The sequence below is a fragment of the Solenopsis invicta genome, chromosome 16, assembly GCF_016802725.1.
Source record: "Solenopsis invicta isolate M01_SB chromosome 16, UNIL_Sinv_3.0, whole genome shotgun sequence".
Classification (NCBI taxonomy): domain Eukaryota; kingdom Metazoa; phylum Arthropoda; class Insecta; order Hymenoptera; family Formicidae; genus Solenopsis; species Solenopsis invicta.
The window spans coordinates 9,533,145-9,558,270 of NC_052679.1; the positions used below are offsets into that span (position 1 = coordinate 9,533,145).

General features: G+C 40.8%; 1 pseudogene; it reads right to left on the minus strand.

Moving 5' to 3' along the window:
- Window positions 1–21,341: 21,341 nt before the first annotated feature.
- LOC105201272 lies at window positions 21,342–24,975 on the minus strand (annotated as a pseudogene).
- Between the last annotated feature and the right edge of the window lie 151 nt (window positions 24,976–25,126).

Consider the following 25,126-nt stretch of genomic DNA (forward strand, 5'->3'; position numbering starts at 1 on the left):
AGCAAAGCCCGACTCCCAACCCGACGAACTGGCGCGTCGGGGAGCTTCATGCTCCGATCCCCAGTGGAGGGATGTTGGAGAGTGCTATAGCAATCCCGGTCCCTCCACGCAACGGGGCGAGATGGGCTCGGTGGGTTTTTAGTGGGTAGGCGGGCCGGGCCTCGCCAACTTTCTGCCGCGCAAGCGGTCTGTGCCGGCGAGGGGTACCGCGTCCCGAGTCCCACACTCCCGTGGTCTAGCCAACCCGGGGTACTATGAGTATTTCCCCCCCGTAAAAAAAAAAAAAAAAGGTTAGTAACCGTGTCGGCGAAATGATTTGTCGGTCAAGTGACTCTGTCGGTTAAGTGATTTGTCGGCTAAATGGTGACCTGTCGGTCAAGTGATTGTTGGTTATCTGTACTGGATCCATATATATATATATATATATATATATATATTGTATATATATATATATATATATATATATATATATATATATAATGATAATAATATAAAACATTAAAATCCCCACGTCCAACCAACGCTCGGACGCAAAATTCGATATAAAAATTTTGCTTAAAAAACCATATTAACGAAATTCCATGTTATTGTTTAAACTTTGTATAACTCAAAATGTATACGGCTAAATAAAGTTAAATAACAAAAAAACACTCGAGGGTGTGTATCTTTGTGTGATAATACACTCAAGTTTAAAAATAATGAAGAAGTGTATGTAATTAATGGTTAAAAGTGTACCTTGAAAAAGTTTAAAAGTGCTCAAAAATAAAAATGCCTTATAAAAATTGCCAGTCATTATGTATTGACATACTATGTAGCATCACTAAAAAGCGGCGAGCTACTAAACGAATAACTCCATAAGCAATTGTTAGAATACGTCACGTAATAACGGAAATAATAGGGGTAGCCATATTGTTGACAGTAGCCATAATACTCTCTCCTCCTCTATCACTTAAATCCGTCTTAAATATATGTACTTTTACTAAAATAACCGCGCTGCACATTTCAGCGACACCGCCCGCCTTTCCTTCTCTTGCCACGAACCATTTCCTTGAGCCGAAGACCGACGACCGGCGCGCGGAAAGTACGTAAATAACACTGGAATGAATAAATTAAGCAGATTTATCAAAGAACCAAAAGTAACCTTCCTTCTTTGTCACGACCCAATGTAGTTTATAAAACCTGTACGTACAAAAACCACATTGTAAAAGAAAATCTTTACATTTTTAAATTAAAGAATTTATGAACAAAAGAAAGATATTTGTTACAAACTACATGTATATCCTTATTTCACATTCAATAAACATTGAAAGTAGGATAATATAATAGCATTCCTTGAACGCAATCATTATGTTTAATTTGCATAAAAATTTTCATAATTTTTTACAAACTTTCACTTAACTCATAATAATTTTCTAAAAATATAATTTGCATATTTTTTATAATTTATATTAAAGATGAAAATAACAGTAAGAATTGATGAAAAAATATAAATAAATAAATATAAATAAATAAATAAGTTTTTCAAAGATATTACATTCTTAAAAAAATTCCTTCATACAATTTAAAATAATTTTGCAAAGTAATAATTATAAGGAAAGAACAAAATGTTTTCAAGTTTAGAACAATTGTAAAATGTTTATTTAGAACGCATTGTCATTCAGATTAATTTGTAAATACAGAGAATCCCAGACCGTATGAAACTTGTCACATGAGGTAGAAGAGATCGAGATAAACCATAAAGTCTAATAACATTTTGCAATTTTGCAAGAATTTTCGAGTAATAAAATATTAAAATCAGCCGAATAAGAGCGTACGGAGAAACAAACGGTTGTTCGCCTGAGCCATAGGACCTAAGGCTCTATATAATATAAGAGTAGTGTAAACTCCGCCCTGTTGGACCTAATGCTGGTTGGCTGAAAAGTGCGGAAACTAAAATCACTGAACGCTTATTAGATGACAGACCATTAGGTTCATCATGGTGGTTAAAGTCAGCATCGCTAAGGATAAAAGGATTGCATTACTCTTATAATATAGCGCTCTAGTAGGACCACTTGGTGTGGCGGCATGAGGGAGCGGTGCAGTGCCAAGCCATTCTTCCGCTCGTCGCGCGCCACTTAAGCTGAAATCACACGATACCTGCGACACGTTTAAGCAGCACTTTTATGTTGATATAAGATTTGTATTTTGGCATTGCTTATTTAATTAATTTAACTAATATGTTCAATAATAATATATTAAAAATTAATATATTAATAATTACGAGGGCTATTTAAAAAGTTTTCGGGCTTTTTAAAAAAAACACATATTTCGAAGCAAAACAAAATTTATTTCTCAACGTAATCTCCATGCAACTCGATACATTTGGTCCAACGTTTCTCCCATACTTTTAAACTATCGGAAAAAAATTGATTGTCTAAACTTAAAAAATATTGGTTTACAGCGTTTTCCATCTCAGCATTTGACTTATATTTTTTCCCTCAAGAAATTTATTCAAATTTGGAAACAGAAAAAAGTTGCTGGGAGCTAGATCTGGCAAATAGGGTGGGTGCGGAAGCAATTCAAACTTCAATTCGTTCAATTTTGACATTGCGACCATGGACGTGTAAACCCGAGCTGTTTCACTATCCTAGTGACACAGGATTTTTTCTTGGCCAAATGCGGACGTTTTTTCTTAATTATGGCCTTCGATTTATCAAGCAATGCAGCATAGTACTCTCCGTTGATTATTTCATCCATATTTGACTGTTGTTTTGTCTCAGGCCTATGGTAGTGTAGCCAGGTTTCATCGATGGTTATTATTCGCCGCAAAAATTTCGCTGGATTTTTTTGATACATGCTAAAACACTCGCGCGACATGTCCATCCGTATGCGTTTTTGGTCGATCGTGAACAAGTGCGGCACCCAATGCGTGGATAATTTTCTCATATCCAATTCTTGATGTAAAATCTTGTGCACCCGTTTAGATGATATCCCACAAGCCTCAACAATATCCTTAACAGTTAATCGACGATTTTTCATCACAGTTTGATGCACTAAATCGACCATTTCATCAGTTGTAGCAATTTTCGGGCGCCCGGAACGTTCTTCGTCTCCATCCAAAATGCTCGTACGACTACGTTTGTACTCGGCCACCCAATGTATGACCGTTGTAAATGAAGGGGAAGCTTTTCCGTATACAGAGCCTAACTCATTTTTTATTTCCTGAGTCTTTTTCCCTTTCAAATGAAGAAATTTTATCACTGCGCGATACTCAATTTTCTCCATTATTGACAGACAATGTCAGCTGACAACTTTGAAAGATTGCCAAAGAGAAAGTAATGATCAAAATAACTTCAAATTTTTACGGTTTACATATGTCAAGACCATCTATCGGAAAGATAGATAGACGGCAAAAGAAATTTTTCTCTAAAGTTACTTTATGTTGATGAGGCCGGAAACTTTTCAAATAGCCCACGTATATTTAAATAATGTAAAATATATCAAATTCGATCATTTTTCTAACTGAAAAACCATCAACGTTACGAAACGAATATAATAGCAAAAAATTATCGTTTTATTGGTTCGCAAGCAAAATATTCTTCATGTTAATCTCATTAGAACTATGTTCAATATGAAAATAAATCAAAACTCTTATTCTCTTTTATTGAATTGTAACATAAATTTCAACTATATATTCTTACATTTAAGATAAAAATTTGTTCGAAGTTATAAGGCACAATGATTAACAGTTACACAGTTAAAGATATCACCAATAATATTGTTGATGGTTTTTCAGTTACAGAAATGATCGAATTTGATATATTTTACATTGTTTAAATATAATTATTAATATATTAATTTTTAATATATTAATTTTTAATATATTAACTTTTAATATATTATTATTGAATATGTTAGTTAAATTAATTAAATAAGTAATGCCAAAAGTATGTAAATTTTGAATCACCTTAAAAATTCGGCTTAAATGTGTCGCAGGTAAAGAATGGTGAATAGGAGCCAATTTCCTGCGCGCGCGCTTTGCAATATATTTACAATTTTTTGTGAATTATTACAAAATCGCAAAAAAATCGCCGGTCTTAACTTCAAGTACACACTGAAAGGAATAGTCGAATACCTCATTTTTATAATTTAAACAAGGTATGTCGTGGAATGATGAATCGACAGCGAGAATATGATTGAAAACAGGAAATAACGCATATAAAATTACAGATATATATTTTAATACAATTTTGCGGTTTGTATGCTAATTGCATGATAGATATAAGTCACGAGATAAAAAAATTATGGATATATAATTTCATTTTGCAATGTGTATTGAAATATTTGAAAATTTGCAGAAAAATTATTTGTCTTTCTCTAACGCAATTTTTCATCATCAAAAACGTATGAATAAAAAATTAATCGACAAATACACTTGAAATTTTCATAAATAATACTTTAATCTGTATATTTGATACCAGTAAACTTCATTAAGCGAAAATCGACTTTTGGCCACTTTTTCGAATTTCTGGCCCACTATGTAGTGCCGTGAAAAAGAGAAATTCTGCGTAAGGTCGAAAATATATTATAAAACACATCAATTTTTAATTTTAGATATTTAGAGTTAATCAAAAATACCTCATATTTATCTTGTTACATAAGTACATTTTTTAATAGAAATGGCAGTTACATGACTTTTTTTAAGTGAGACTTTTTAGCTTTAAAACGCCATATTGTAAAGTTTTTAAAAATCTTTTGTTGCAAAGATATGTTTTCTTTTTAAAAAGTGAATTTTTAGACACCCAAGAATATCTCATATTCTCTTTGTTATATAATTATATTTATCAAAAGGAATGACGATACCATAATTTTTTTTTTAAATATGATTTTGTAGCTTTAAAACGCCGTATTTTAAAATTCTTAAAAATTTTTTGTTGCGGAGATATGATTTTGTAAAGGAAAAGTGGATTATTGAACAACTTCTAATTTTTGCTTAATAGTTTTTCTTTTATAACATAACAACAAATCATTTATCAGCAATGCCGATTATACATTCACATTTCTGAAATTCTGAACTTTCATGTGAAAAAAAAGACTGTTGAAAAATGTTGATTGGAATCAAAGTTATAACTTTGTAATGTTACGCCCCTCCGCCACACTGGTCCAAACGCCGAACACAACGCGTAAGACCGAGCACGTGCACGCGCTCGGCTAAGCTTACCGCGATCACGCGCTACCGTGCGTGCCGCGCGCCGCGGTCGGCAAGCGTTCCTATTCCGGCCGGCCCAATCGCGCGCGCTGATTGGTACGTCCGACCGCGCGGACCGCTATATAAACCGGCAGCGGGCAGCCGAAATCAGATCGCTCCGAGCCACCGATCTCGCAACTACTCCGCCCCTGCGCCGGGTATCCTCGGTGCTCCTTAGCTTGGGTATTCTCGAGCACTTTCTCGGGAACGGGCATTCTCGTTCTATCTCACGATGGGCATACTCGTCGGTCCTAACAGCTGGGAATGCTCGGCCGATCCCATCCTCCGTCCGCGACGGGAATACTCGTCGTTTCCGCGGCTGGGTATTCTCGACCAATAGGAACCGTCCGTCCCGCAAGTCCGTTCTCGGGGATTCTCGAGACCAACACCGTCGTCAGAAATACTCGATGCCTTTCTCTGGCTCAACCCGTAAACCTACTCCCCACGGGGTGACAACACGCGGGGTGAGACCACTTAGTGGTCTTTAACGTCGACAACTCTCGCGTATCGCGGAACCGTCCGCTGCACCAAGCGCCGCCGATTCCGCGATCACGACCGTCCATCGAACGGGCCAATCATGGCCCGTTTAACCGCACGTTAAGTTAGCCACTTCACGACGACTCCGATTATTACCTCCGAGCGCATAGCGCATAATACCAGTCCGTCCGTTTCTTTAGTTATCCGAATCCGTTCTTTTGTATTAAGTTATGCCGCGAATTATATTATGTCCGTTCTTTTATTTTGCGCGAGACCGATTATTATTTAACCGAGCAACTCCGATTGCTACCTCCGAGCGCACAGCGCATAATACTAGTCCGTCCGTTTCATTAGTTATCCGAATCCGTTCTTTTGTTTAAACATTAAGTTACGCCGCGAATTATATTTTGTCCGTTTTTTTATTTTTTGTTTTTTTTATTTGATAAATTATTTGATAAATATATTGTTACGTTTGTATTATTATACTCAACACGGAGTTCTCATTACTACCGAAAAACCCTGGTATCCGGCGAGCACATCCGAGCAACCGATTCCGAACGTAACCCCGTAACCGCCCAGAAAAGTACCAGCGTTACAACTTCTCAAAGTTGAAAAGGTCTCCCAGACCCAAAAATGTGCTTACATATTTTATGGGATTGGTGTGTTTAAGGGTTAAGAATAGTTTGTTAAATATTAATGTAAAAAACGCACCTTCAATAAAAAATTATATGTACTTCTTGTACTGTTTATACATCAAAATTTATTGCATATTTATATTGCATATAGCATTCACGTACCAGTTTTTAGAATAATATTTTATAAAGTTGTTATGCGTAAAAGATGCAGTACAAACAATTATACAAACTGTTTGTACAGCATCTTTTAATTAATAAACTTAACATGCTGTGTTATTTATGTTTCTAGTACAAACATAAGATACATATTTTTCCTTTAAGATATATATTGTTAACAAGCAAATACTTTTAGATACTCTCTTTTAATAGTAGAGGAAAAGAGGGTAATATGGCACCCATTTTCATTTTATTGAATAATTTTGTCTATAATTAATATTTTCTATTGAAACTTGAACGATTACATTTGTCAGAGTGTTGATTGACAGAATCTAGACTCAAAGTAATGAAATATTATTTAGGACGTGATTTATAAAAATCTAATGCACTGCATAATCGGTGGAAAAAAAGTAGTTGTAATATGGCATCCATAAAAATAATTTAAAAAAGTTAGATTAGTTTAAAAGAAACACAGTATGTTAAAACTGTAAACTATTGATACGTGCAGTTGCTGGCGATGGAATAATTACACGCGCTTTTGATTAATAGAACGAAGAAATAGGTTTATTATTACACAGTGTTTCTTTGTTACAACGGTTCGGCTTGGTAAAATACAAGTGTGTATTATGAGTGTGTGTGTTGAGCAGAAGGCTCGGATCGGTGCCCACAGAGGGCGTTGGCTCCAGCTTTGAATGATTATTTCTAACATTCCTCCCACCAGAAAAAGAAAAGAAAAGGGAGGAGAGAAAACTTTCTGAAAACTTAATTGAAATACATGAATGAGATGATTGACGTTATTTGTTAGTTTAAAACAATCGGAATTCTATATAAAAACAGCGGGGGGGGGGGGACGACTAATATCCATATCTCTCCGGAGCTTTGACACATCGTCCGCTTCTAGTACGAAGCACGTTAGCTTTTTTTACACGTTCCTGTGGTAAACAGCCGGGAATGGTTTCTGCTCTTTTGACTTTATAACGTCTGCACGTCCAACAACTATTTATTACAGACCGTACAGCCGCCCTGCATGTGAGTATCTAAAATGTCTCTCTCAGATTGTTCATCACAACTTGAGTTCCTGCATGTTTAAGTTGTTGATGTGTATACTCAATTAACTTTTTGACCATAGAATGCTTTGGATCCAATATAATAGGGTATTTAAAATTATACTCATCGTCTCGGTTGACAACAGCTAACTTTAGACGCAGTAATCCTCCTTCATCATGGTATGTATCTAAAGTGTTAAGTCGTGGTTCATTCACACTATTGAAAGATTTGTCTTAAGTTAACTTGAGGACTGTAAGCATCGCATCGGTAAACTCCTTCGTAGACAATTCACCTATAAATCTTGACGTTTGCTGAGTTCGAGAATTGGCTATAAACCGACGATGCAAGCGATAGTCCGTATTATTCTTAAATATTTGGATTGCCTCTTCATATACCATCCTATTTCTTCTTGAGGAATGGATATGTTCGTGATAATTTCTGGAACGTTGTCTGATGAAACTTTCTTTCTATTTTGGCACGTAGATTTCTTAATTTTGCTGACAATTTCCGCTTTGTTCTCGCTGTAGTTAGAGGAAGGCCATTGATCTGCAGACATCTTTAGCCATGTGGGGCCTTCCCACCATTTTGATTCCACCAATTGTTTAGCTTCACATCCTTTTGATGGAAGATCAGCGGGGTTCAGCAAACCAGGTATATGACACCATTGACCTAAGTCAGTTAATAAGCGTATCTCTTTCACTCTATTTTCTAGAAAAGTGTTTCATGGTCTGTTATTTTGTATCCACCCTAAAACTGTAACAGAATCAGACCAAAAGAAAACTTTCGCCTCTTCAAAATCTTCTGCATCTTTTATAGAATACCATAAGCGAGCTCCTATTGTAGCGGCAAGTAATTCCAAACGTGGGATCGTCATCTTCACTATTGGTGCCACTCGTGACTTTGCTAGAATGAGTTGTACAGATACGCCTTCTTGAGTCTCTGTTCTTGCGAATAGTGCAGCTGCTTATGCTTATTGACTGGCGTCGACAAATATGTGGAAAGATAATTTGCTTTCAGTTTCACCAAATGCGCATCGTGGAATACACAATTCTTTTAACTTCTCAAGTTGTTGTTGCCACTTACTGAACTCGAACCTTCTGGTACTTTGTCGTCCCAACTAGTTTTACATGACTGTTACGTCCTGCGGAGTAACAATTCTTTTCTTTCGAAATCAATGCAGCCAAGCAACCGAAAATCGCGAACAGATGGTCTATCTTAACCGCGCAGATACGCTAAAATTGTCCAGTCAAGTCAATACGATTGGTCTACGCTTGACACGTACCGGTTTTGACGGAAGCAAGCGTTGAAAAGCGGATGATTGACCCCATCGATACGAAACACCTGTCGCGCGATTAATAGGTAACGATCTTCTAACCTAAGGAACCTAACCGATAGGATGGATTACCCAGAGGAAAAACAGATTAAAAACCGAACGTTCTGAGAACGCGTTCTGAGAACCTAACAATAAGAGACAGTACACCTGCGGATTAAAATTCCATAGGAATCATAGGCAGAATCAGGAAGGAGCTCCGGAGCTCGGACTCACTTTTTTTTCATTCTACTCATTTGCTCATTTTTCGCCATTTGTTGTTCGCGATTCATAGTTCACTCCAGTTCGATCCGCCGCACATTCCATGACATTATATGTCCGAGTTTGTGACGTTCGGATTCGTATTCGTCACACTTAAATTCGACGCGGCATTGTGAGAATTTAGTCAATAAGTTCTTTTGCAACTTCCGAACACTTTGAGTGCCAACCGTCGACCAGACGTTCGCCGTTGTAAGCTGAACCCGCTCCGCCAAACACCAAATCGTTCGCACCTTCATAAATTTCAACCAACAGTAAGTCTTAGCCATCCATTATTTTTACTCTCCATAAAACTACCTTCTCTCTCTAGTAAAATTTTTATTATATTTTTTAAAATACTTATATATCCAGTATTATTTCACTACCCTTCCTTTCCTCCCTCTATTACTTTCTTTACTTTCTGCAGGATACAATCGAACTCTTTTTCGATTGGGTCCGCAACTCTCTTTTACTTTCTGCAGGATACAATCGAACTCTCTTTCGATTGGGTGGGCAACTCTCTTTACTTTTTGCAGGATACAATTGAACTCTCTTTCGATTGGGTCCGCAACTCTCTTTACTTTCTGCAGGATACAATCGAACTCTCTTTCGATTGGGTCCGCAACTCTCTTTACTTTCTGCAGGATACAATCGAACTCTCTTTCGATTGGGTGGGCAACTCTTTTTACTTTCTGCAGAATACAATCGAACTCTCTTTCGATTGGGTCCGCAACTCCCTTTACTTTCTGCAGAATACAATCGAACTCTCTTTCGATTGGGTCCGCAACTCCCTTTACTTTCTGCAGGATACAATCGAACTCTCTTTCGATTAGGTCCGCAACTCTCTTTACTTTCTGCAGGATACAATCGAGCTCTCTTTCGATTGGGTCCGCAACTCTCTTTTATTTTCTGCAGGATACAATCGAACTCTCTTTCGATTGGGTCCGCCACTCGCTTTTTTTTCTGCAGAATACAAGCTCTTTAGATTGAATCCGCAATTACCTTTTAATCCCTGCTGGATACAATCGAACTCTCGTTCGATTGAATTTGCAGCTTTCTTTGCTTCCATCGGAAACAAAGAATTCCTCTTTTTTTATTAATTCAAACTCTTTCCTTTTCTTTCTTTCAAGTAGCTACAATCTAGATTTTATTTTCCTTTAGAAAGAAAGAGCCTTAAACCTCAAATTCATTCTAGTGCGTAATCGAGTCCCTGAACATAAGTCTCGAAGAGGCATTAAGAACTGTCGAAATCGTCGAAACAGGAACGTCCGGAACCTTGCCGCATCGTTATCGCTCTGCGAAAAATTAAACAATCTGCGAGGAGAAAATTCTGTTTTGCCTAGCGCTCTAATTTAAGAACTTCCGACGAACCGACCGATTCATCTCCACCAGTCTCAAATCCGTCCGCCGAATCATTCTCTCTTTCCCCCTGTCGTCATCCTTCCCCCTCTTACTCCCCTGAACCACACGTAGAATACCAACATTCCTTCTCACTATTTACTCCCGAAGAAATAGAAAATATCGTAAACGAAATCCCAATAGAGCGAATTGAAGAAGTAGCCAATGAATTGGAAGAAATCTTCGACTCGGTTCAAGAACTACCTGAATAACCAAAAATTCCCTGACCACAATATACACACCCACACACGCACATTTATATAAATTTCGTTAAGCATGAATGTAACCAATTAGAATTTAAGTTTATAATTATATTTTTGTTAAGATTTTATTAAACCGATCACAAGATTTTCTTTCTTTTATCACACATGTTCTCTGCAAACAAAAATGTTATTCACGAATTAATTATTATTATTTTTATAATCACCATCTATCATTGTTATCGTTTATTTCTTTTATTATGTTAAAATAAATTGTAACCTTTAATTTTAACCATTTTTGTTTATTTTTACTACCTCTAATTCCCGCTCCGATAATATTGCACTTGGTCCGATCCCGCGTAAAAGCGATTTAATTCGTTTACGCAAAATAAGGACTATACGAATGCAAGAGTTTGAACGAGAGTCATAGGCCGTCATTCTCGACACCTGACCTACATTCTGACTCATTTGACGCATTCGACTCATCGCACTCGCCCAGAAACATGTGTGCGAGAGATTAGGCCTGTTCCGTTCTTCCTATCTCACTCAAATTATTTCCATAAGTTTCTATCTGGCAATCGACCCGAGAGACTTATTTCTAGAATTCTGGACGTAACATGACCAAAGTTTTTGTAATAATAGCTTAGGTTTCAAAGATATTGGAGAAGATACACCAATGGGATCGAATACTTTTTGAGCTGCCGATAATATAGGTCTCTTCGTGACTTGTGTATGAAATTTTAACACGGTAGGCGTTAATCTCAGCATGTCTATTTCTATTTTGTCCGGCTGAGTTTTCTTCCACCAAAGGAAGCGTAGTACGTCTCTGTCATCTGGAGAAACACTTATTTGCATAAAGGCCTTTCGAATGTCTGTCGTTACTCCAACCTTACGTCTTCTGAAACGTAATAAAATTCTCGAAATTAGCTCAATTAAATTAGGACCCGTTTCTAAGCAACGATTTAGTAAATGCAAATTTTCTCCAATAGCAGATGCATCGAACACAGGTCTTATCTTCGTGGTGCTGGACTCTTTGATGACGCCTTTATGCGATAGGTAATAAGCATCCTTGTCTATTTCTTTGTCTGGAACTTTTTCAATGATGCCCTCTAATAGCCAATCGTTGAATATTTCTTGATATGCATTGTATAGTTCTTGAGCTTTAAGTTTCTTGGTAGTAGATTCGAGTCGTTTTATCGCTAAGTTCTTGTTGTTAACCAGCGACGGGTGATCTTCTTTCCATGGGAGCAATACCTCGTATCTGCCGTCTGTGTTGGCCTTAATAGTTTGCCGAAAGTTCTCTTTCATATATTCTTGATAGGTGTCTTTTGTTTTTTGTTTAACAGGATCTGCAATTCCTAGCGTATCCAGTTTCTATAAATCTGCAATGTTCTTTTCTTGACATAGATACGAGTAAGAGCGTCGTGTCCTCTTTTTGTTTCGCCTGGTATCTATTCTTCCAATTAATGTCCATCCGAGTAATGTTTCCAACGCTACAGCTCCACATTTAAGTTCCTTGCTTTTACCTGTTAACAATTTTCCAGCTATATTGGCGCCCATCAATAGAGCAATCGGTTCCTCTCTGGCATTGACATCTGTGAGTTTAATTCCGTCTTGCTGTAACTCTTGTAACCATGGTTCTCTATTAACCGAAAGTACACTTTCGCATATTGATTTCTGATTTAGTGCTATAAAATTGCAAGAGTATGATCTATCTAAGTTTTGAACAACTCGATCCTCTGTGTAATGATGGACTAGATTTTGCGCCTCCGAATAGCATGTGTACTATTTGCTGCTCACCTACGATCTCAAATCCCATTTCCTCAGCATGTCGATCAAGAATATACGATCTTTGCGAACCTATATCGAAAATGGCTCTGATTATTCATTCCTTGACAGAATAATTTCACACAAAGCGCCTGTAAAAATACTTCTTTTGTGAGTGAAATATTAGCAAGAGTAACTTGTTCCTGTGTTTTAATAGATTCTTCTGCGTTGTTTTTCACTGAAGCGTTTGACATTGTATTACGACACATGATTATTATATATCTCCTGCTGCACCATGCACATTTTCTTTTGTATCGACAATGTCTAAAACTGTGACCTACTCTTGTGCAGTAAAAACAGGCATTTTTCTCTTTGACGATTTTGCATCTTTCTTCATACTACATTTTCTTAGCTTTTTCGCATGAAGCACTGTCATGTTCTTGTCCGCAAAATATACAAAAAAGTAGTTTGTCTTCCTTAGTAGAGAGAAGTCCAGCAGCCGTAGCAATCTCTTTTGATTCTGACTTTATTTTCTTCTTAAACTTGTCTCTTAAACTTGATTTGTTTTGTTTATGCCAAAACCACTCATAGCCATGGCGATTCTCTCTTATTACTTCCGTGTAAAGGAAAGATATCAGTTCATCTAGACGTTGTTTCGATGTGGTAGAACCGACAGCTTTGGAATTCCATTGCCAAACACGCAGAAGCTCTTCCGGTAAAGACGATTCCACTAACGGATATAGCATCGCAGCATACATGTCTGTTGTGACTCCAAGCGACTCTAGAGCTCGTAAATGAGTTTCAAGCTTGTCATAAATATTAGACAAAGAAAGGTGATTTGACTTTATAGATTGATTCAATACTAACTTGAGCATTTTTCGAACGTAGACTTCGACTAAGAAATCATCTCTGCCAACGTGATTTCAAGCTCGAGATAACTTTTTCATAATTTGCTGCTGTCAGTGGAAAACTGTTGACTAGTAAACTTGCTTGAGAATCCTTTACCATCGCTTGAATCAAGTATTGAAATTTATCTTCCTTTGTGATGCGTGTATCCTCATGAATGTGCTTAAACAGGCTTCAAAACTGTAACCATTCTTTAAGATCTCCGCTAAACTTTGGCAGCTGTATTTTTGGCAATTTGTACGTACGCGAATTGTCTCTGGAAATTTGTACTACTTGCCCCGTATCCTGTGCACGTGCCATTGTCGGTGCTGGTTCCAGTATACTATTTACTGCGATTTTTGCCTGCTGATATTTGATCCGGTATTCATCCACTGCAACTGTCTCCTGTATCAATTCCTCTTTGCCGAGATCACTCTCGATCATAACCTCAACAATCTTCTGATTTATTACTTCGAGTTGACTCGCTTTTTCTCTTAAAATTGCGAAGCGTACTTGTAACTCTGCTATATCTGGCGTCTCTTGTTCTAATTCAGTATACAGTAAGCCGAGATTACGTGTAAAGGCCGAACGAACGACAGCGTGTGTTTTTTTTTATTTTGTCCATCGTGCCGATTTTCTTTCCTATTTCCGCACGTCTCGAAAACTACACAAGTCCTGTCACCGGTCGCCACAAATGTTAAAACTGTAAACATTGATACGTGCGGTTGCTGGCAATAGAATAATTACACGCGCTTTTGATTAATAGGACGAAGAAATAGGTTTATTATTACACAGTGTCTCTTTGTTACAATGGTTCTGCTTAATACAATACAAGTATGTGTTACGGGTGTGTGTGTTCAGCAGAAATCTCGGATCGGTGCCCACAGAGGGCGTTGACTCCAGCTTTGAATTATCATTTCTAACACAGTATCTTGTTATAAAATTGGTAAATTAAACGAACTTACCAAGTGAAGTTTGATTTGAATTATGCCGGGTGTCTCGTCCGGATGGATAATAATTGTAGTCTCGTCTCTGCGTGCGCTACGTCAATAGTTTTAGATCTGCCTAAAAAATTTTTAGAAAGGCAGAGGGGTTGCTTGTCACACGGCTCTGCGCCATGCGCCGACATCGGCGCCGTTCCTAGCGCTAGTTTCATTTAGTTTAGAACTGCAAATCACCTAAAAATGTTTTAGGGAGTGGGAGAAATGAGTGGGAAAAACGGTTTCTAACTGTAGGGCGGGAAGTCCGGACGAGACACCCGGCATAATTCAAATCGAACTTCACTTGGTAAGTTTGTTTGATTTATCAATTATGCCTAGAGTGTCTCGTCCGGATGGATAATAAGTGTAGATGTTTAGATCTTGGTGATTTGCAACTTATTAAACTATATTTCCCTGTTATAAATACTTTCGTAAACCTAATGGTACAAAATTTTTATTGCTAAGATGATTTGAGTATCACACAAGTTCTTATTGAATGAATTGCGTAAGAGCCGTTGAAATAATTTTATTGAACTAACACCGTATTTAAAAAATTCCTCGAAATTTATCAAAGGGCGGTTGTAAAAAGTGGCAAAAACGCATGATTGGCCTGGCAATCCTGCCGCGCGTTTAATAATTTCTAAAGATAGGCCCTTCTCTGCCTCTGATGAAGTGGAAACATGACAAGCATGCTATGCACTAAAAAGAAATCAGACCTCATTCCACACTTCTCTAAGCTCGACCTTGACCACCGACTAACTGTCTGATAATCTATTGTCTTATGCGGCATTGACCAGGAGATGAATAACTTGATACAAGAGAATGCATAAAGGCCTTTGTAGCTTCTAAAAAAAAATTAAAAACGCACAGGCTTTTATTATTCTTAAATGGAGAAAAGATGAACAGCAGATAAAACCGTTCTGGTGCAAACTTTTAATTTTGTCTAGCATCCTAATTATGAGTTTTTCATTAATGGAAATTTGTGAATATTTAATTGATGTGAGCGTGTGTACTAGATGGCTTGTACCTAGAGCAAAGAGGACTAATCTCTTTGGGATTACGTCTGAAGATAGTGTGTGTACTGGATGGATTCAAGACAATTTATACATGTGATAGCTGACGAATTATCTACTCTGAGGAGAATCTGACGATCTCTCTGATCTGATGCAAAGCACCAAAGGGCATAAAAAAACAGCTTTAAGGTCTAAAAAATTTAAGTGGAAAATTTTGTCTTTCTCTGACCACTATCCATGGGTATGGCAAATGTCTCACGAAGGTCTCCAACCTGGTAAAGATGTATTAGAGAAGATTTCTTTGGTCGCTACGTTTGATCAGATGTTTACTTCTCCTGGTTCTAAAAATATATTGTTCCACCAATCAAGTTTTTTATTTAAGTGTGTAATTTACCGACTTTCCGCGCGCGGATCAGCTCGTCGGATTCTCGGTGCTAGACCGTGAAAATGGCTCGATGCGGGAGAAAAGAAGGTTGGCGGGGCTGTTCGAGATACTTGACGCGAGATACGATTTTAAACGTATTGACATATATTTACTAGACGATATGTACACGGTAAGCTATTTATATATATATATATATATATATATATATATATATATATATATATATAAATATATATATATTGTGACGTGGCAGTTTTATCTGCCTCGCCACTTCGTCCTCCGCCTGAGCATAGCGCAAGGAGGCGCGTAAGACCGGGTCGGGCACTCAGCGAGAGAGCGAAATCTCCGGCGGGACTGCGGCGCGTATTGATTTCATTTATTTATTCGCGGCTTATTTCATGTATCCGCGGGCACCTCGACAAACATCGCCTGAGGGCCAGCAGCAGCGAGAAGGATGGGCAGCAGCAGGACAAGGAGAAGGCGATCGTCCAGGGCCGGCGCACGGAAAGCCGACGGCGGAGAGAAGGACGAGACTCGACGTGGTGACAGATATGCGCCACGCAAAAGAGGCTCGCAATTGGCGCAGCTCAGGGACAGGCCAGGGCGGACGAACGGCCAGGACAAGGGCTGTCGAATGCAGGCTGTCCGTCGAGAAGGGTAGCGGCGAAGAATCGTCGCGGGAAATCTCTGCTGCTGTCGTCCACGAGGACGACGAGAGCAGCGAGGATATCGGATGCCGACGGGGACCGCGCGACACCTGCGGAGACCCGACACTGCGCTGCCGTGACGTCACGGCTAGATAAGGGCGGCCGCTGATAGGCCGCGCCGCTAGGCGCAAGGATATCGCGCACCCTGTAGGAGGGGTAGCGCTCATCGATCGCGATCCTCTTGGCTTTTGCGTGCGACCCGGCGAACTGAGCGCGTGCGGGACGAATCCGAGCGAGTGCTATCGGCGAGCGAGCTACCGGATCGTGGATATCGGCGAGAGTGCCCGGCCTTGGCGAGCGTCGTCGGAGCGAGAGGACACCCGAGGACCCGGAGGAGGACCGTGCGGAAGTCGAGGTGACCCTCTAACCTTCGTGTAAAGCCACGAACTGTCGGTGTCGACCGGCTCGCGCTCTGAGGTGGAGCCATTGGGTTAGTGTGCCGGTGCGTCCGCCGCGTGGCGATAGAACGCACCTTTTTAGTGTTTGGTCGGCTCTCCACCTCAAGCGTGAGACCTTGTCGAGGCACCCAGCTGTCGGCTGCTGCGTGTACGTTGGCTGTCCCGCCGTAGAAGCACGCGGACGACCGGCTTCCCGGGAAGCCGCAAAGCCCTCGCGCACGTGCGCGAGTCGTGTTACGGCCGTGATCACACGACCGCTCGCGTTATCGGTGCGTTGTCGTGTCGCGCGTCTTCGAGAGAATTGTTCATTGTGACCGCGACGACGGCATTGCCGTTACCGGGTATCTTTGATTGTATTGCGTTTAAGTTAATTACTGTCCGTTAGCGAAAGTTCGACGAGTGTGTTCTCGCCGCGCTGTTCCGAGCGCGCGTGATTGGCTGTCTCGTTCCGCGCGGGACCAACCGCCGTTGTTCGCGCCGCTAGCGTAAACATTGTAGTATTTAAGAAAATTTTCGCGTTCCGCTTATTCGTTTCGTCAGCTCTCTTCATCGTTTCCGTTCTTTGCTTACTTCGACTGATAATTCCTTCGCGTTTGGTGCTACTCTGTCTCTGTCATATGCTACAATACATGTCATTTCTGCCTGTTATATCGGCCTGATCGTGCTTGATTTCTCGCCTACCCGTCTCCTCCAGTAAGAGAGCCGCTTCGTCCCTGTCTCCGCTATCCCGCCCCTCTACCGGTTAGAGGAGCTAGCTGGCCGCGTGCGAGCGACGATTTCGTGTTTCGTTCTGAGAAGCTATCGCGTGGTGTGCATCCGCGTCTAGCGTTAAATAGTGTACCCGGCGACGCGACCGGTATAATCGCATCTGGCGCCCAAATTCGCGATTGTGGTATCTATTGGTTATATCGTCGTTCACGCGTGTCTCGCGCGTAATTCCGGTGTTTGATCGCGTATTCCGCCGCTGCTCTCCGGCGTGGGATAAAAATACGTGACAATATACAGGGTGTCAAGTAACTACCGCCCGTGGTTTCGTGGATTGATAGATCAAGTAAAACTGAACAGAAAAGTCCTTTATCATTTTTTAATATTTGCCATAGTTAACGAAAAAAAAAATTAGTAAAGTCTGCGAATAAGCGCGTATCACCGCGTGCAAGGACCGCCCGCCGGTCGCCGAGACGTAGGCAGCCGCGGTTGTAGGCGCGGCGCTGTGCGGTGAGGAGGGAAAAGTAGTAGTAGCTGCGGCCTGCGAGCGGCGCGGCAAAGAGGAAGAGGTAGCAATACTCGCGAGCGGCGAGCGGTGCTAGATCGTCGCTCTTAGCTGCTCGTTCCCTCGTTTTTTTATGAAAATTACATTTTTTAATACAATATCTAAATATGCAAAGGTATCTTTTTTCATTACAAATGTGTATATACACACATACATGCATGAACAACGCGTGACAGATACGCGCGATTTAAGAATTAATGAAAAAAGATACATTTCCATATATAGATATTGTATTAAAAAATTTTATTTTCATAAGGAAACGAGGGAACGAGTAGCTCAGAGCGACGATCTAGCACCGCTCGCCACTCGCGAGTACCCATTGCTACTTCTCCCTCCTTGCCGCGCCGCTCGCAGGCCGCAGCTATTACTGCTTTTCCCTCCTCACTGCATAGCGCCGCGCCTACAGCCACGGCTGCCTACGTCTCGGCAACCGGCGGGCGGATCTTGCGCGCGGTGAAATGCGCTTATTTGCAGACTTTATTAAATTTGTTTCTAGTTAACTATGGCAAATATTAAAAAATAGTAAAGGACTTTTCTGCTCAGTTGTACCTGATCTATCAATCTACGAAACCACGGGCGGTAGTTACCTGACACCTTGTATGTACATATATATATATATATATATACACAGGGTGAGTCATTTTAGTCTATGGACCCGAATATCTTCCAAATAACGGTATTTACAAAAAAATGGTTTAGATAAAAGTTGACCAGGACAGAGGGGGTCATTCAATTGTACCATTGGTTTTGACTTTTGGGTCAATTTTGAAGGTTATTTTAAGGTCACGATGGTTTTTTTAAATAGGACACCCTATTTTTGCCTACGGATTTCGAAAGAGCGGAAAATTTTACACCAAACTTGTCTTTTGAAAAAATTGTTTTTGCGACCTTGGAAAGGTAAAAAATGAAGGTGAAATGCCTGAAAAACTATCTGGTGTACTTTTTCTGAAATGACGTGGTTTTCTGGGTAACACAAATGTGCATAATGCTTAAACAAAGTCAATAAATTGTAAAAGTGTTAATCACTTTGACTAGCTTGACCTTGAGGTCAATTTTCAAGGTTGTTTGAGGCTCATAACGCATTTTTTGATTAGTAAACCCTATTTTTGACCGTAGAACCTGTTTCCTGATAATGGGCTCTTAAACAATGGCACTTTTTACATGAGCATGGGGATTTTTTAGTTTTTCGACCTGACCTTTTGAAGGTCATATCAAGGTCAAAAGCACTTTCATCTTACTTTTAGCGTTACCCGGAAACAACGACGTGGACGTAGTAAGTTCTGTTTCCTTTAGGGTGCTTGATTATCGTGGGTCCCCTTACCTCTCACGTCGGGATGCTTGATTATCGTGAGTCCCCTTGCCTCTCACGTCGGGGTGCTTAATTATCGTGAGTCCCCTCGCTTCGCACTGACACTGTAATTTAAATGAATTACCCACGGAGTAATTGTTCAAAATTACCTCCGTTAGCTTCGAGGCATAACTGCAATCTGTTTTGAAAACTATCTACAGTTCTAAGCAGGGTAGCTCTAGGAATGGCTGCACAAGCTCTACAAATGCGGTCCATAAAATCATCTCTTGTGGTTGGTCGTTCAGCAAAAACAACATTTTTCAAGTATCCCCATAAAAAGAAATCAGGCGACGTCAAATCTGGTGAGCAAGGAGGCCATTCAACTGGATCCCTTCGTCCAATCCATTTGTCATTGTAACTGGCATTTAAAAAGGCACGTACAATGAGTGCATAATGCGGTGCAGCACCATCTTGTTGAAGCCACATTCTTGCTCTTGTTGCTAAGTCAACATTTTCTAATAAGCCTGGTAAGTGATCTCTTAGCAACGATAAGTAACTGTGTCTATCAACGTTCTCTTCAAAAAAATAAGGTCCAATCAAATAACCATTTACAATGCCGCTCCACACCATAATACTCCATCGATTTTGATGATCTATTGGCCTATACCCTAGTGGGGATTAACATCTGACCAATAATGGCAGTTGTGTCTATTAAGTTGTCCGTCACTGTAAAATTTAGCCTCATCTGAGAAAAGCACATACCTAAAAAAATTAGGATCATCGTGCAAAACCCACTGGCAAAAAGCAATACGCATCAGATGATGATTAGGCTGTAAAGCCTGCGTAAGAGTGATGTGGAAAGGGTGATAATTTAGAGCTCTTAAAATTCTAACAACAGTTCTTTGTGGTATACCTATTTCCCTTTCAATCTGGCGAGTATTAACATGAGGATTAAGGTGAAGTATTGCTAAAATAGTTACAGCTCGCGCATCATTTTCCTCATATTCATGATGTTGACGTTGACGAACAAGATGTCCATTGCGAGCTCTTTGGACTAAACTACGTATTGACATATCAGTTGGATGTCGCCTTTCAGGAAAACGTTCAGCATAAAGCCTTGATGCTGCATTGTAATTGCTATGACACTCCCCTAAAACTAATATAATATCAACAATCTTATTAGGACTATAATCAGCCATTCTGGAAAGGTAACTTGTGAATGTAATTACCTACATACCTTGTATGTATGTTTGGAATTTTTAAATTTAAGCAACTTTAAATAGTAAATTTTTCAATTATGCAGAAGTGAGTAAGAAAGAAAAGGAATAAAACTCTATTATAACAATAATTATAAATCTTAAATCAAACGTAATTGTTTAGTTTTTTTCAATCGTTGATTATTAGCATTAGGTATCGCAGTGCTGTCAGCTACGTGCAACTTTCGGCCGGATTCTTCGACGCACGCCTATTGCTCCCACCTTGATCCCTCCCACCGCTCGCGCCTTAGCAATGGCGCCGCCGGACGGCGTAACTAAGGAGCGCGATACATCGTCTCAGGACCGTGCGTTACGCCGTCCGGCGGCGCCGTTGCTAAGGCGCGAGCGGTGGGAGTGGAGCAATAGGCGTCGAAGAATCCGGCCGAAAGTTGCAAGTAGTAATGTTTAAGCATTATGCACATTTGTGTTACCCAGAAAACCACGTCATTTTAGAAAAAGTACACCAGATCGTTTTTCAGGCATTTCACCTTCATTTTTGACCTTTCCAAGGTCGCAAAAACAATTTTTTCATAAGACAAGTTTAATGTAAAATTTTCTGCTCTTTCGAAATCCGCAGTCCAAAATATGGTGTCCCATTTAAAAAAACCATCGTGACCTTGAAACCTTCAAAATTGACCTCAAAGTCAAAACCAATGGTACAATTGAATGACCCCCTCTGTCCTGATCAACTTTTATCTAAACCATTTTTTTGTAGATACCGTTATTTGGAAGATATTCGGGTCCATAGATTAAAATGACTTACCCTGTATATACAAGTATAGGTGCGTCCCGACGCTGGATTATACAGGAGTATATTGGCGCAATCCTGTGTGGGCGCGGCCCTCGGCCTGTGCCGCGTTCGGTGACGCGATAAGCGTGATCTGCGGTACGGTTCGCGGGCTAGCCGTGGCGACGCAATTATCGCGGGCGGGCCGGATTCCCGCACGGTATGGCGGTTTTTCGACGGAATCGTCGCAGGCATATCGGACACGTGGCACCCTTGTCAAGTACTTTGACCCGAGACCCTGAACACAGCAGTCGCAGTGGGTGTTGCGAGGCGAGGGAGGTGGCCTCCGAGCAGCCAGGGGCCGGCTCGCTGACCAAGGACCTTGGTCCCGAGCGGATCTCGACTTTCGAGTGGCCGTATGTTCAGGAAGGATCGGTGTCGGAAGGCGGAGTACCCTTTCGCCGCGGCCAAGCACTCTTCGACCGGTTTTTCCGACTGCTGGGAGCGGAATGTTATAAACGCAGCAGATCGGTACCGGGTAGCTGGCTGGTGACGGAGTCGCCGTTTCTCGTCGTGACGGCCCTATTTATACCGAGCGACTTTGCTCGCCTCCGTTATCTTTTTGGCGCTTGACAGCGGAGTCGTCGGGATAGGGAGGACCGCGTGTCCTCCGAGTGCGCGTGCGCGCCGACTCAGCGGTTGCGATGGCTCGGCGAGTCTCCTCTGGCGGTGTTTGTCGCCAGGCGGTATCGCGGTATTCTAAGTCTTTAAAAACCCGAGGTACCCCCGGTTATGGCCCAGCGGCTCCTCCGGCCGATGTTCGCCAGGACGATGCTTTATACGGGGTGCATCGTCACAAGTGATCTGGGATATATACATTATGACTGAGTAAATGTCGTCATAATTCGAATAAAACCAGAAATTTTGCTTTTACAAATTTTCTAATATGTAAGAAACCATATTAGACCGCTGGGCAAACTACAACCAGTGATTTGAGCATGCGTTACAAAATCGTGAATTTTACATTTTTGTTTCATCGATATTAATATATATAGATACTTGGGGCGCTCTAGAAAAAATCGCCATTGATTGACATGTTGAATCAAAGATAAAATTTAAGTATTTGCACTTTTGTGAAGATAAAAGTTGAGATTTAAGGCAGTTGAAGAAATCCAAGCGAGGATAGCAATTTCATTAAGGCATCTAAATTAACTGAACAATCTTTCTGTAAAAAGCCAGCCCATGATCCGGAAGTTATCTAAATAAATCCTTGAACAGTAGCCATTTTGTTCTTAAATATGCAACTGAAAGTAGAATTTTGTAAAAATGAATGAAACTGATAATGATCCAAAAAGCACCATTGGAAACGGAGAAAATCATGTAATTCCTAAGCTATGGAACTAGTAGTTAAGCGCCCTCTAAGTCAATTATACTCATGCATAAGTTCGGGATCATAAGTTGGACTACAGTGCGCCATTTTTCTTGCTAGAAGTACTTACTTCAGCGGTTTGTTCAGGACTGGGATCTAGAACAGTGACCTCGGCTGTGGTTCATTGGTTGCTTTACCCCTGTCCGGCGAGCCGGAGATGACGACTGTTACACAGGGGCATTGTGGTTTGACGGCATCTGCTGGAAATGCCATAGAGTTGCACGAAGCCCATGAGGATGAACAACAAATCGGTGGCGATAGTGGTGGTAATGGCAGTGCTAAGAACCACCGTGGTAAAATCAGCGCCCATCATGTGATTTGCACCGACCACTTTATTACTGACCATGTGGATCTGTGAACGTACTACGTGGTACACGTACTTGTAGCACCGACCTAGGTTGACGCAGACGACGATGTAGATGCACTGACAGATAAGCGGCAGAATTCTTGTCTCGTCCTGATAACAAAGCATATTTGTGGACACGTGCAAGGATATGCACAGTACAATATGCAATGTGGACAAAAGTACAAGCGTGATGGACGAGAAGATGCTGTTGTTAAGTGAGGTGCTTCTGAGCACCGGGCAAGGTACAACATCATAGGGACGAACGCGTGGATAGGAGCAGTGCTAGTAGATAAATCAGCACCCTGGACAATGACTTCAGTAGGAAATGTCCGAGAACGTAAGCGTCATGGAAAAAGTGGAAGCACCTCAGCGTGCCTATTGTGGTCAACAGCAGATGAACGACTAGGAAGTACAACTGCGTAAGTTGCGTTCGTTGCCTCATTGAAACGCACGATCTTATAGATTGAGTACAAGGCCATGAGCGTAATCGCCGCAAAGTACACGTGTAGCAACCGAACCATCCTTCACGTGGATTTGAGCGGATGTGTGTCAATGTGCGGTATCAAACAATCATCGTCCTCGTCGATATACGCTGGTCGCTTCGGCGTGCTGGCGGTTGGGGCTGCGGATATGGCAGTCTTTCCTGCTGCACTATCTTGATCCTGTCAGGCTTCAGGCCGTGCTCTTCTTGCTGGCCGGTTGTCAGGGCAAAAGGTACATTTGGCAGCAACAGACTCTTCGTAACGAAGGGTATCAGCAGAATGTTGGAGATCTCCGTTCTGCCGTTACTGCTTTTACTGCCGGATAAAATCCTAGAAATACTGGGGGAAGGAAAGGTCGCGAACGATCATTCGTGCCGTGCTATGAATTGGTCTTATTGGATTCAGCAGGCCTGTACTCTCTACTGTCGGGCACGTTTATCAGTTTCCTCGAGTGAGAATAATGCCTCTCCGGCACCTGAGAGGGACTTTAAGATAGATCCGGCGCTCGGTAACGTATTGGTTGGTTACTAACCTTAATCATTTTTGTTTGGGCAAAGGCAGACTTCGATATCTGTCGCCCAGCTTTTTTACACGTTTGAATTGCTTTTAATTCTTCTGCAAAGTTAGTTCCGAAGAGCCAATTCTAAATCTTGAAGAAATCCACTGCCGATTTGTCAACAAAAATTAGACACAGTTTTACATACGTTTGCCTAGCTAAAGATAACCAAAATTGTAAATTCGTCATAAAGTCGAGTTCCTCTGCTAATTTTGAAATAACATTTTTTAACTAGTCGTTCTAAAGAGTAGTTTGACGAAGCCTCAGAAGATCGATTATGCTAGAAAGCCGGACGTTCAAGCAGGCTTCTAACTGAATTTTTCTGTTAAATTGATATCATCTCTTTTTGGAAGAGATTGTTGCTTACCTTTAGCTCATTATAGATACCGGGGCGTATCCCACAGATTCCAGGAGGAAACGAGGCAGACGTGGGCGGCAGCGCGGCGGCGGCGGAAAGTCCACTCCGCGTGATGCAGAGCGACAAGCTTGCAGATTCCAAATAGATAATGCGAGGGCCACAAGATGAAAATCTTATCAGATCCGCATAATTACCTCCTATGCGAGAAGCCGTTTACAAAAAGTTGTTACATATGCGGCGGATAGCTGTCTTACTTATGTAATTTTCACAGGCCTAGATGCCTGTGCACGCGCGTGCGTGCTACACAATGCATGATTACATGGTGTACATAACCTTTAGTAACTAGAGAGGCTATCTCACTTTTCTCTAGGCTAGTTGCCTCCTGAAGACCTTCTGAGACAAAAAACAATTCTGTGATCATCTAGCACCAGAGCTTCTAGGAAGAAGAAAGAAAAGCTATTGAGATTTAGATGAGACAATCGGTTATAATTTCTCTTTGCCTTAACAAGAAAATACACCTGTTCCAACACCCTGGCTTCCGAAAGCCGTTTGCTCATCCATTCTCTATTTAA